This window comes from Hirundo rustica, chromosome 5 (genome assembly GCF_015227805.2).
Source record: "Hirundo rustica isolate bHirRus1 chromosome 5, bHirRus1.pri.v3, whole genome shotgun sequence".
NCBI classification, from domain to species: domain Eukaryota; kingdom Metazoa; phylum Chordata; class Aves; order Passeriformes; family Hirundinidae; genus Hirundo; species Hirundo rustica.
The window spans coordinates 6635763-6646987 of NC_053454.1; positions in this window are offsets into that span (position 1 = coordinate 6635763).

An 11225-nucleotide genomic window follows, 5' to 3' on the forward strand; every position below is an offset into this window, starting at 1 on the left:
GGTATGTGGACATACACAAATGAATAAATTTATCTGTATAAAAAGGAACATTAAAAGTAAAACAGATTTTCTGTGCTTAATTCTTGGAGTACCCAGTGTACTGACTGTAATGGTTTTAGTCATTATGAGCGCAAAATTCCCAGTTATATAGAGATGAAAATCTCCTGGGCTCTGGTGGCAGATCCAGGGTGGCAGCTCTGGGAGCACGAGTGGGGTGGTGAGGCACTGGAACAGGTTTCCCAGAGAAGCTGTGGGTGCCCCGTCCCTGGAAGTGTTCAACGCCCCTGTCCATGGCAAGGAGTTGGAATGAGACGATCTTTAAGTTCCCTTTCAACCCAAACCACTGCAGTTCTGTGATTCTGTGATCAGGGAATGCAGAACTGCACACTCCTTTGCTGCACCACACAGTAACTTAATTACTCCTTGTAATATCAATTTAACTCACAGCCCTGCTTTTTGCCACAAGAGCCACATGACTGGTATAAGAGAAATGATTTGGAAAATGATTCTCAGCTAGGTTGAAAGGACACTTTGTGCAGAACAAGTATATGTGGGCTAATCCCTGCTCTCAGTTTCTTCATTTTTGGGCAGTATTTTCCAGCCTGTTGGAATGGAGCTGACCAGAATATATATTAGTTTTTGGGTATCCTGGAAGAAAATAAAGGCAATCTCAGAAGTATCCATTTCCTGTGGATTAATTCCTGGAGCCGGGTAGACTCCTGTCAGCCAGTTCCAGGCTGGAATTGCCATTTAACTTTCTTTTTAAATTTAGGACGTGTCAGAATTTGGGAGTTGGAGAACACCAAGTCTTTGATTTGATGTCCAACGGGAAAGCCAAGCAAGTAGGTGAACTCATTTGGCTCCAGATATTTCATAGCCTGCTGAGGATGGTTGTCTTTGTTTGTTCTACTGACACATCTAGGAAATTAAAACAAATCCTCACAGCTCACAACCCCCAGACTCTTGTGACGGACCAAGAATGACAAATCAGAGCATGGAAAAGGAACTGGCAAATACACCCCCAGAGCCAGCCTCAAATTTGCTGCCAGTGAACAACTGTCAAAAAGTCATTATAAAATACCAGAACTCTTTACTTCAGGGATCCTCAGGAGAGAAAAACTTCCAGCAGTTAAGAGAGGACCTCGGGGAGGATAAAGCCCCCAAGTTATTAGTCTGCTGACATACCCCTCTTTCCAAAGATAGCGAAAAAATTTGGATATAGATTTGTTGGGGTGAATAGAAGCATTTTTATCACTAATTTTTTTAAGTGCTTTTTTCCCATTTATGCCCACAGGTATATATTCAATTTTACAAATTTATTTCATATGCATGTACACCCATGTTTGCACATACACATAGAACACCTTAGTTTGTAGACATTGTACCCATGTGCATGAGAAGATCTTCAGTTTGGCTTTTTTCCTGAATAAAATCCATTACAAAGATGGCAACAGAGATGGGCCTTATATAAGCAAAATTAAACAAATGCAAGTGAACTAATTAGAAGGATAAAACCAAATAAGACAATTCTGACCAGAGTGTAAATCCAGACTGTAGTTATATCAGTGTGAGTGCTAAATTAGTGCCTATATTTCTAAAGAGAAGCAAAAGGAAAACTAATCAAAGGGAATAGCCAATAAATTACTGGTTTAAAATTAATTTAATTTCAGCATCAGGCAAAAAAAAAGCCTCATAAAGCAGAATATGTAGAAGTTTGTCAGCATTTCACTTGCAAAGAACATAGACACCAAATATATAAGAAGTCCCATGGCGTATCACCTAATAGATACTCACAGTCTGAGTGCTCTGGTGAATTCTGAAGCTTACTGTCTGTGCTCAATATTCAAACTACTTATTGTGCACACAATACATATGGAACTGTGGCACTCATAGCCACAGGGTGTAGCAGGAATGAAAAAAAAATCTCTGAAAAAGGATTTTACAGCCATGAAACTCAATGGACTGAGTAGTGCCCAGCTGAGGTGCCCTTGACCGTCACTGACAGAAAATTGCTGTCCTAGCAGGATGTTAGTGGACATTCACATTTCAGGTGCTTTTAGAAATAAGTTTCTGAGTGTACTCCACATAGCTTTTGCATTTGCATATTTTTTCTTTAATTGCTAAATCAAATAGTTCTTTGTAACATATTTTACCCCTGGCCTCTCATTGCTGTTGGATGCTGTAATGTTCCATATTTACATCTCGTGTCCTACATGTGTCTAAACTCATGATCTATTTTTCATAAATAAGTAGTTGTGACCGGAAGCGAAGGAAAAAAAAAAGAAAAAAAAAGTCTAAATTCTAAATGTAGGCTTCTAAACCTGAATGTTGGCACCCAGATAACTGGCCAGCTTTCCAAAAAGCCAAGCCCCTGGAAATTTCCAGTAATCACAGTTGCCATACCAACGACTGTCAGCACTCTTGCAAAAGCAGGTCATGTATTTAGGTGCCAAAATGCAGCAAGAGAGGTCTAATTTCGGTCTTTTTTTTTTTTTTTTTTTTTTTTTTTTCTCTTTCTTGTTTTTTTAGATTTGGTCAAGGGAACTGATGATAATCAAGCACAGTTTTACCTCTGCTGCCACTCTCCAGCTTCTCCAACTGGAGTCACAAGACTTGCTATGGTCTTGCAAAAGAGGAGATGTTTGGGAAGGTGAAGCATGAGGTGTGTGTTAGCAGTTATTCCCAGTTCCACCCTGGGGTACAGGCCTTTGAGCTAACACCGAGATATCAACCCCACAAAACTGATTTTGGGGCAGACAGCCAAAGAAGAGTGGGTTTTGCTGTAGGTTCATTTCCCTGGGCTGGAAGCAGGCTATGGCTCAAACCCATGGACACGGGGGATGTTTGGTTTGTTGTATTGCTGCACAAAGTTTCATGGACCTGCCATGCAGGCAGGCATGTGGCCAGGTGCTCACCCCCACCTCCAGCCAGTGCTGGCCACTCCCCTCTTGGAACCCTTCCCTTGGAATCCTGCACTGCCCTGCTGCCAGCTTGCAGTCCCCCTTGCTGGGAATGAGCCAAGGCATTTTGAAAGGGAGGACAAGTGTGTTCTGCTTGGTCTCCAGCTCCTGGGAGCTTTGAGCACAGCTCTGTGCTGCCTCTGCCTCCAAATACCTGCCTGACCTCAGGCAAGTCACTCAACCTCTCTGTCTCGAAGCAAAATAAAGATAACACCACTTCCTTCTCCCTGCATTTTGTGTGTCTTCTTCAGATCAGGTGTAAGCTCCTAAGGGCAAGGTTTGTCTCCTCAGTGTGTTCAATGCCTATCAAAACAGAGCCTTGATCTCAGCTGGGGCCTCGAGGCACAGCTGCAGTGCTGTTATTATCGTTAATAATAATAATAACGAATGCAATCAGATCAAAGACACTGCCTGTATGAGTCATTTTTGGGGTAAAGTTAGTCATTCCAAAGAGCAATAGGTATATGTAAACTTTAGGCGCTGCCAAGGTTTCTCTTTTTTCCCACCATTTAAAAATTCACCCTTGGGAGTCTGGGTGAGCAACACGATCTGGAAGGGCCTGGCCCTGCCAGTGTTTCCCTGTGGATGGGCACTTGTGCTCACATGCCTGACACTGAAAATATTAATGGGGTAACTTTGCTCTGTTTAGCTCAGCTATGTAAATGCCCTCTGCGGGTTTTCTGGATCAGAGGTGAAACTCCCTTCCATATCGAGCATTCTCTGAATGGAATTCAATCTCTATCATTGCCCTCATCTGCACCTGAATGAAAACCAGCATTATGTGCCAAAACCCATACTTTTTCTTGTTAAATGTTGCAGATTTTAGTTGTCTGGGTTTGAGGGTTTTTTAATTTTGTTTTTTGATCACTTGAATGAATCACAACTAAGGTGTCTTGAAAGGGAAAAAAGAAATCACAAGAATGAATGGCTTAGTAAAAACTTTAAAATTAGATTTTTCGCCTTAAAGAAAAGGCCCACAGCCAACTGGGTTACACAGGTGCAAAATAAGACACAAGAGGGAGCTCACATAATAAATAATAGTGATAAACAACATTTTGAAAAGAGTTCCAGCCTATGTAGGAAAGGAAATTAATAAACATTACAATTCCTATTTGCGGTTAGGGTTCTCATGGCTACAGTTATTGTTACAGGCTATGGGAACATGCTTACAGACAAGGATCTCAGTTCACCAGGCTTTGCCATGGAACACAAAGGCACAACCCACCCACAAGGGCTTCTGGTGGAATGGAAGAGTGGGGCTGAGCCAGGAGATGACAGGGAAACACTGTTCTCTGCTCAGGCAGAAAGCGACCTGAGTTTAGAGCTCCTCCAGCAGTTATTGTCAAATAATCAGTGTGTGTTGCCATTTAAAAATGCATTTAAGTATCTATGTGCATGTAGGTTTCTGGAGAATGATGGCTCATATTCAAGAGTCAACCACATATACAGAAAACCAGAGGACTTGAAACTGAGTCTGCAACCCAACTGTTGAATTTTGTGCGTGAATCAGAAGGAGTTTCATTTCTGTGCCTGCAAATTTAGTTCACTCCAGCAACCACATTTCTCAGAACTTAGAGAAAATGTTATCTTTTGAAAAACACATTTGACAAAACTCTTTAAGTGCTAATGTAATCAGTCAAAACCTTTCAATTCCTAAAGTTCTGGTGAAAATAAAGCAATATGTGTCTGTAACTGCAATGGGCTTGATCTGTGGGCAGAGCTCCACCCTCCCTGAAGTCGGATGCAGGTCTCACAGTGCTGGACCATGGGACTGTCATCTTTCTGAGACTGCAGCTGCAGGTACTGGCACACACATCTCAGCTCCTCTGCAAAAATGGAAAAATAGAACAGTTGGAGGGTTGCCCTCTAAAGAAAGGCCCCCACATTATGACAGCTCGGAGTATGCATCAGAATTACCACCTGAAAGGAGGTTAGACGGTTTTGAGTGGGCCACTAGTTTGGGAAGGACCCACACACAAATCTAGTAATGCATATTACCCCCAGATATCCATCACCTCCAACAAGAAAACATATCTTGGGCATAGTTGTCACTGGGGTTGGAAGGGCCCTAGTCCGTGTGCTGGTGTTTGTAACAGTGTGGCTTTTACGAGTGAGGCCTCTGCTTAGGCCTCAGTCAACCTCTGCAGTGGAAAGGCTGCTGGAAGGAACTTGGGCAGGCAATCGAGCTCTCACATCCACACACGCCACGAGGCTGGCTCAGCAAAAGAGAGACAAGAAGGCCCTCTGCATAAGATCAAATTCCAGCAAGGTTTATTCCAGGTGCCGAAGGGAATCCAGTGCAAAGAAGGGGCGATCGTGTGCCTTGCTCAGGCTTAAGTGTGATTTACAGTATCCAATGACCTTGTGGGACAGGGGAGGAACTGAGGGCAGGTGAGGTCAGTGTCCTACAGGGAAGACAGGTCTGGTCACGGGGATCCCACAAACAATGGATTAACAAGGAAAGAAGAAACTAGGAGAACTTGGGTATTAAGGAAAAGAGGCAGGGGTAAAATTACAGTGTGTCCTTCCAAGGCCAAAACCTGGAGGTTATTTCAGTCGGCTTTAGGGACTCCACAGGTGTTGGTGGCCATCACAGGTCCTTCAGACATGTCCCTCCAGAAGTGTCCCTCCAGGGACAGAGACAAGACATGTGGTTTTCTAGAATCTATTAGCAAAGATCCATAATTAATGCAACTGCAGGGACAGTCCACCTCCTTTTGTATGCCAGGAGCTCTCTGGTGTGCAGCAGCCTCAGAGAGCTGCTGAGTGCCCTTCAGCCAAGGGCAGAGCCCTTCCTACGCTGGGACATCTGAGTCTGTGGTATGAACGTATCCACCCACATCAGCAGTGGCTCCATTCTGTTCTTCTGCTCCTGTAGTGCAAATGGGCCTTACCAATCAATAGTGTCACTCATGGGGAGTTCAGAAATATGTTCAGTCCTGACAGATGTTTGTCAAATAGCCCACTGAGCAGCTCAAGGCCAATGGTGCCACTAGACTGCATCAGCTGTGTGACCACGGGCTGCTGTTCACTTTGTGGTGTGATGTCCCTCAAAGACCATCCACATACCAGCATCAGGAACTCCATAGACTGGAGGGAACCTAAAGAGAACCTGCAAGATCTGACAAAGGAGTGTCCCCCTTAATGCGTATCTCGCTGGAAGGGACATGGTCACCATAAGCATCCTAAAATTACATAGATTTTTCAAGCACACAATGAAAGGCCATAAGAACTTCAGCAACTGAAATTATCAGAGACATTTCAACCCTGAGTTCCTTCTTCATTATAAGATTCCAGCCTAAAAAGTTTAGTCTGAATAAACTGACATAATGCTGGATACCCTGGGCCTCTACACTGTGGTTTACTCTTCTCACTCCTTTGAGAAAAGTTGATGAATTCTTAAGCATAGAGGGCATTTTGTAGCCAGATTCCACAGCTGTGGAACTGCAGAAAGCCAGGCAGTGGATCCTGGGCTGGCAGAGACCATCCTCACACTGCTTGATGCATTTGATCTCTGGGGAGGAAGGAGTACATACCCGGCATGGCACGGTGGCCAGCTGGCCTGGGAGAAGCAATGCTGGCTTTGACTGTGCAAGCAGGTGCTTGCTTCGCCTCCCCATCAGAATGGGAGAGAGAAAGAACAGCTGTAAATAGAACAAGATTTAAAAAACTGGAGAAATGGAGATTTTAAAAAAAGCCAAAACACAAACTTGCCTGTCTTGCATCGTAAACCTGTCATGATTTTAATCTAAATTAAAGTTGTTCTAGTATTATGTAGTAAAACAATTGCCTGCTACCAGGGCCACACATTTCTGAGAAGTGAAAATGAGCCATATGTCTTCCATAAATACATACTGATACAGTTCTGTCTGTTCTTTATGCTTTCTGGTAAATCATATTCTTTTACAGGCCATAGTTAAAGGGAGCAATATTTTTATTTGCCAGAAAGTATTTACAGTACTGTATTATCCTTCATCTCTACTAGTTTTCATTTGATACTATTGATGCATGGTAAAACAGCTTTAATTATCTCCAGGCTCAAGTACAAGGATTTTTTATAATTCAGTCAGGTCTATTTAATTTCCAGTATCTAAGCTACCATAATGAAAGTGTTACTCAAGGTTTCTTCTTCTACTCCCCCCTCTTTAGATCGTAATAAAGACAGCTCACTTGAGCAAATAGTTCCTTTGAAATGTTAATCCTCCTCAGATGTGTTTTTTGTTAGATCAGCTGCACTGTTAAAATACTTTCTATTTTCCCATTAATTGGAATGCAGAATAACACTTATTAGCCATATGGACACAAAGTAGCTCGTTGATGAAGACAACTGAATTAAAGCCTCATGTTAAACAATGAATTAACTGTGATAGAGGGTGGGAAAAAAAAAAAACAAACTCGCATAAAACTGGGTTGTCTGTCTCTCTCTTATCCAACACAATCTCTCCTTAAAAGATGAAATATATTGTCCCCAGTGCAACCTAAAATCTATAGAAAAGCTTAGAAAGCAGAGCGAATGTAAAAACCTACAGCAAAGGGGCTTATTGAAACATTGGGTTTGTGTTTTTTTAAATTTATTGACTTATATTAGTTTTTATTTGGCACTTAAAAACTGAAATCCCAACGAGCTAAGCCTTTCCTTCTGCAGTGCATGTGGAGGTGCGTGTTTGCTGCAGAGCTGGCTCTGTGGCTGCTCCCTGGCTGCAGACCCTGTCTTGGCTCAGGTGTGACCAGGCACAGTGTGAGATCTCTGGCTGGTGCTGTTCCTCCCTCCTGCCCTGCCTCGCCCTGAGCCCGGCACCGCTGTGCTGCAATAACGAGAGCAGCTCTGTGATCGCCTCTTAATGAATTGTGGGGGAATGTGCATGGTTTCCCTGGGGTGTGAAAGGAATTTTAGGTGGGTCGTCAGCATTCAAATATTAAATTACTTCGGTAGGTTGTGTAAGGTTAGCAGCCAAGGCAGTTACCTCCATGTAAATCAGTAGGCACAGAAGAAAAGCTCTGCTTGATCCAGGGGAGAAGAATGTGTCTGGGAGGACACTTAGGAAGGAATACACCAGATAAGAACCTCAGCTTGTGTGCAGTGAAAGCATGGTTAAGCTTCGGTAGACGTCAGTAAATACGGCTTTGTTTGGAAATTCTGCCTGTAATTTTTAAACAGAAGACATCTGAATCCATGGAGAATTTTGAGTCCAGGTCTATGTTTCAATGACAGCTCAGTCTTTCTGGGAATATGTCCCTCTTTATTGTTCCTTGATTTACACACTTTGTGCAAGTCTGAACATATACATACAATAATAAGGGAGTAGGAGCTGGGGTGAATGAAGCTTCAGTTTACACATACGGCTTCCAGAGGGACAGGAAGATGGTGTTATTTACCTAACCAGGAACAATAGATCATTTGCTATTCAGCTGGCATTTCCATTGCTGGCATGGATGGGTGCATCCTCTGCTCACACCCCCAGCTGCTGCACCCCTACCTGCTCCCTCCGCTGCCTCTGGCACTGGTGATGCCTCCAACAGCAGTCAGAGAGATTTCCAGATTCCAGCAATTGACAGAGAGTAAATTTGCAAATGTGTGCTGTGCTAACATGATTAGGCCTGTGAACATGCAAATCATTGGAAAGAATTTTGGTTTTATGCAACTGACGTAAATAAAAAGGATCCTGTTTATGCACTGCCTAGACAGCCGCTGTACAAACTGGACTGCCAGAGATGATTTCATTCACCTCCTTAGTGAGACACACAGAGAACCACAGTGCAGATAGCTCCAGGGTATAATTTTTATGATAATCAAAACACAGACACGCTACACAATAGTTTACAACCAGAACTGAGAGCAGATATATAATTCTGGGGAATGAGGGAAAACTTTGTGTGTCCAGAAAACAGACACATCTCCTGATGCTCACAAGTCCCCATGGCTACTCTGTCTGATGTCACAGGATTTTAGGAGCAATAAATGATCCTTTTCAGGTAGACCAAATAGGCAGTATTTTTAACAGCACCAGGCTGTAACTGACTCACACAAGCAGGAGTACATTGCTCTTGATCTTGTGTTTTGGCTGGGACCAAAGACTGTAATTTGTGTCAGTGTATCCTTGCTGTTTGTTTGTCTGATTAAATGTCCTTCCTGCAGCATGTCCGTGTGTCTCTAATTTGGAAGGGCACAGTCCTGAGCAGAGTGGTCCTTACACTAAGTTTTCCTCAGAGCACCCCACAAGTTTCCTTGCTTTGCAGCTTGTTGCAGTGGAAAACAACCAGAGCTTCATTCAGAAAACCTCACACGGAGATCAGTCAGATTACTTTGGTTAATCCTTACTCTCTTACTTGGCAGTGGATTATAACCTCCCCTCATGAGGTAATTTCTAATTCCTCATGGAGAAAGTAAGGTGGATTCTTTTGGCATTTGCATCAGCAGGGAGGGAACATTTCATTTGAGTTTTCTGCTGAAAGGCCAAGGTGTTGTGCTGAGGGTAGGCTAGGTTATCATCAATAATGTGGAGTTGTGAGCATTGTACCTGGGGAAAAAAAGCAAGGAAGAAGTCTTTGAGTGGATGGAGATTATCAACACTTCCCTAGAGATGAAGTCCACATGGGCTCTGCTCGTGGAGCCCAATGATTCTGAGACTGAGTATTCAACAAAATCCTTTAGTCAGGGAACATGGAGTGTTCTCTCATTGCTGATAATATAGCAAAATATCATCTGCTTCCCAGAGACAGTTCTGATAATTTAAGCCATTTTTTGTTGTTGTTGTTGGAGGAAAACCTCAACGTTTTATTTAAAACACACTATTTTGTTAAAATTGGGAAAGATTTGAATCACCAGAATTCCCTAACAAAACCTGAAAACCTTGATATTCTTATGGCTTACTCTTTCTCCACTCCTTTTCATTTTTCTCCATTTTTTTTTTCAATAGCAGATTGAGAATAGCAGAGAAAAGGCTGGTATAGGACTGAAAAAAACTAATATTTAGGATTTTCAGGTAAAAAAAAAAATGAAAATTGAATGCATGTCTTCTTTTTAAAATATTTCTGCTTCCCTGTGTGAGTGCTGTGAAGTTGAGGTTAATGGTAGTTGTTTGCATTGATATATGCAGACCAGCACAGGTGAGATTGGAAGGAACCTCTCAGGATTTTCTCGTCCAGACTCCCTTTTCACAGTACAGTCAGTTCAACTTGTTCCAGACTATTTTAAAGTGGTCATTCAGCTTCTCCTGCAAATCCAAGCTCTCTGGGTGTTAACTTTTCCTTTACTGAATCCTGCAGGTCTCTTGGCACGAATAATTGCTGATTCCTACCTGTGAGGGATATGTGCGCTAGTCTTTCTCATTCCTGCTTTACAATACATGTCCTTTCTCTTTCAGCTTTGCTCAGAGAATACTCTCTAATACTCTCCAGAAAGCAAGGTCACTTGTTGACAAGAAATCTTTAAACTAGTGACAGAGGAAAAATTAAAATACTCACTGTCAGATGCATAGAAAGTTATCTATCACCAGCAATTTTCCTACAACAAAACCAGGAAATTCACAAGCAAGATAGCCAGGATACACTCAGCTGTTTATAACAAGCCATTGAGCAATGTTAAAAAGCAGTTTGCTTTGGGACAGACCTTTCAGTGCCCTAAACTCTGCATAGTTTAGAAAGTGGTGCTCAATGTTATTTGTGCTGTTCCAAAGCCACTGTTGGTGCCAGTGACACTGGGCCCAGGGACCCAGTGAGGGAACCAAGGGTTTGCCATTCCACTACTGCACTGTACCACAGATTTTGGGTGAAATCTCAGCCAGCTTGTCTTCCGAGCTGCCTGAAGTGGAAGATGACTGTCCATGTAGTTCTGTTCACCACCCAGCTCAGCAAGTGCTACCTTTTCTCTGGAATTACTACAAAATGCATAAAATCACGAGACCAAGACGTATTGTGGATGAAACTGAACCATCACAACTTCAGCTGTCCTGTTTATATTCAAATCACTTTGGTTGTCATGGCCCACAAGGTACATTTGTTATAAAATTAATTTTTTTTAATGTAGGGTTGGGGTTTTTTCTTTGTTTTTTGAGTCCACAGGGGAAAAAAATCAATTTTTATATATATACAAATCATCATTAAAATCTAAAACATTTTCTCTGAAGAGATTTCAGCCATTTCCAAAATCGAGCCTTCAGTTCTAAGCTATTTTAACTGTACTGCTTTTTTGTTAGTTCCAATGGATTATTTTGAAATTTCTCTAATTTATATTTCAATGTACTTTCTAGGCATACTGGCCATTCT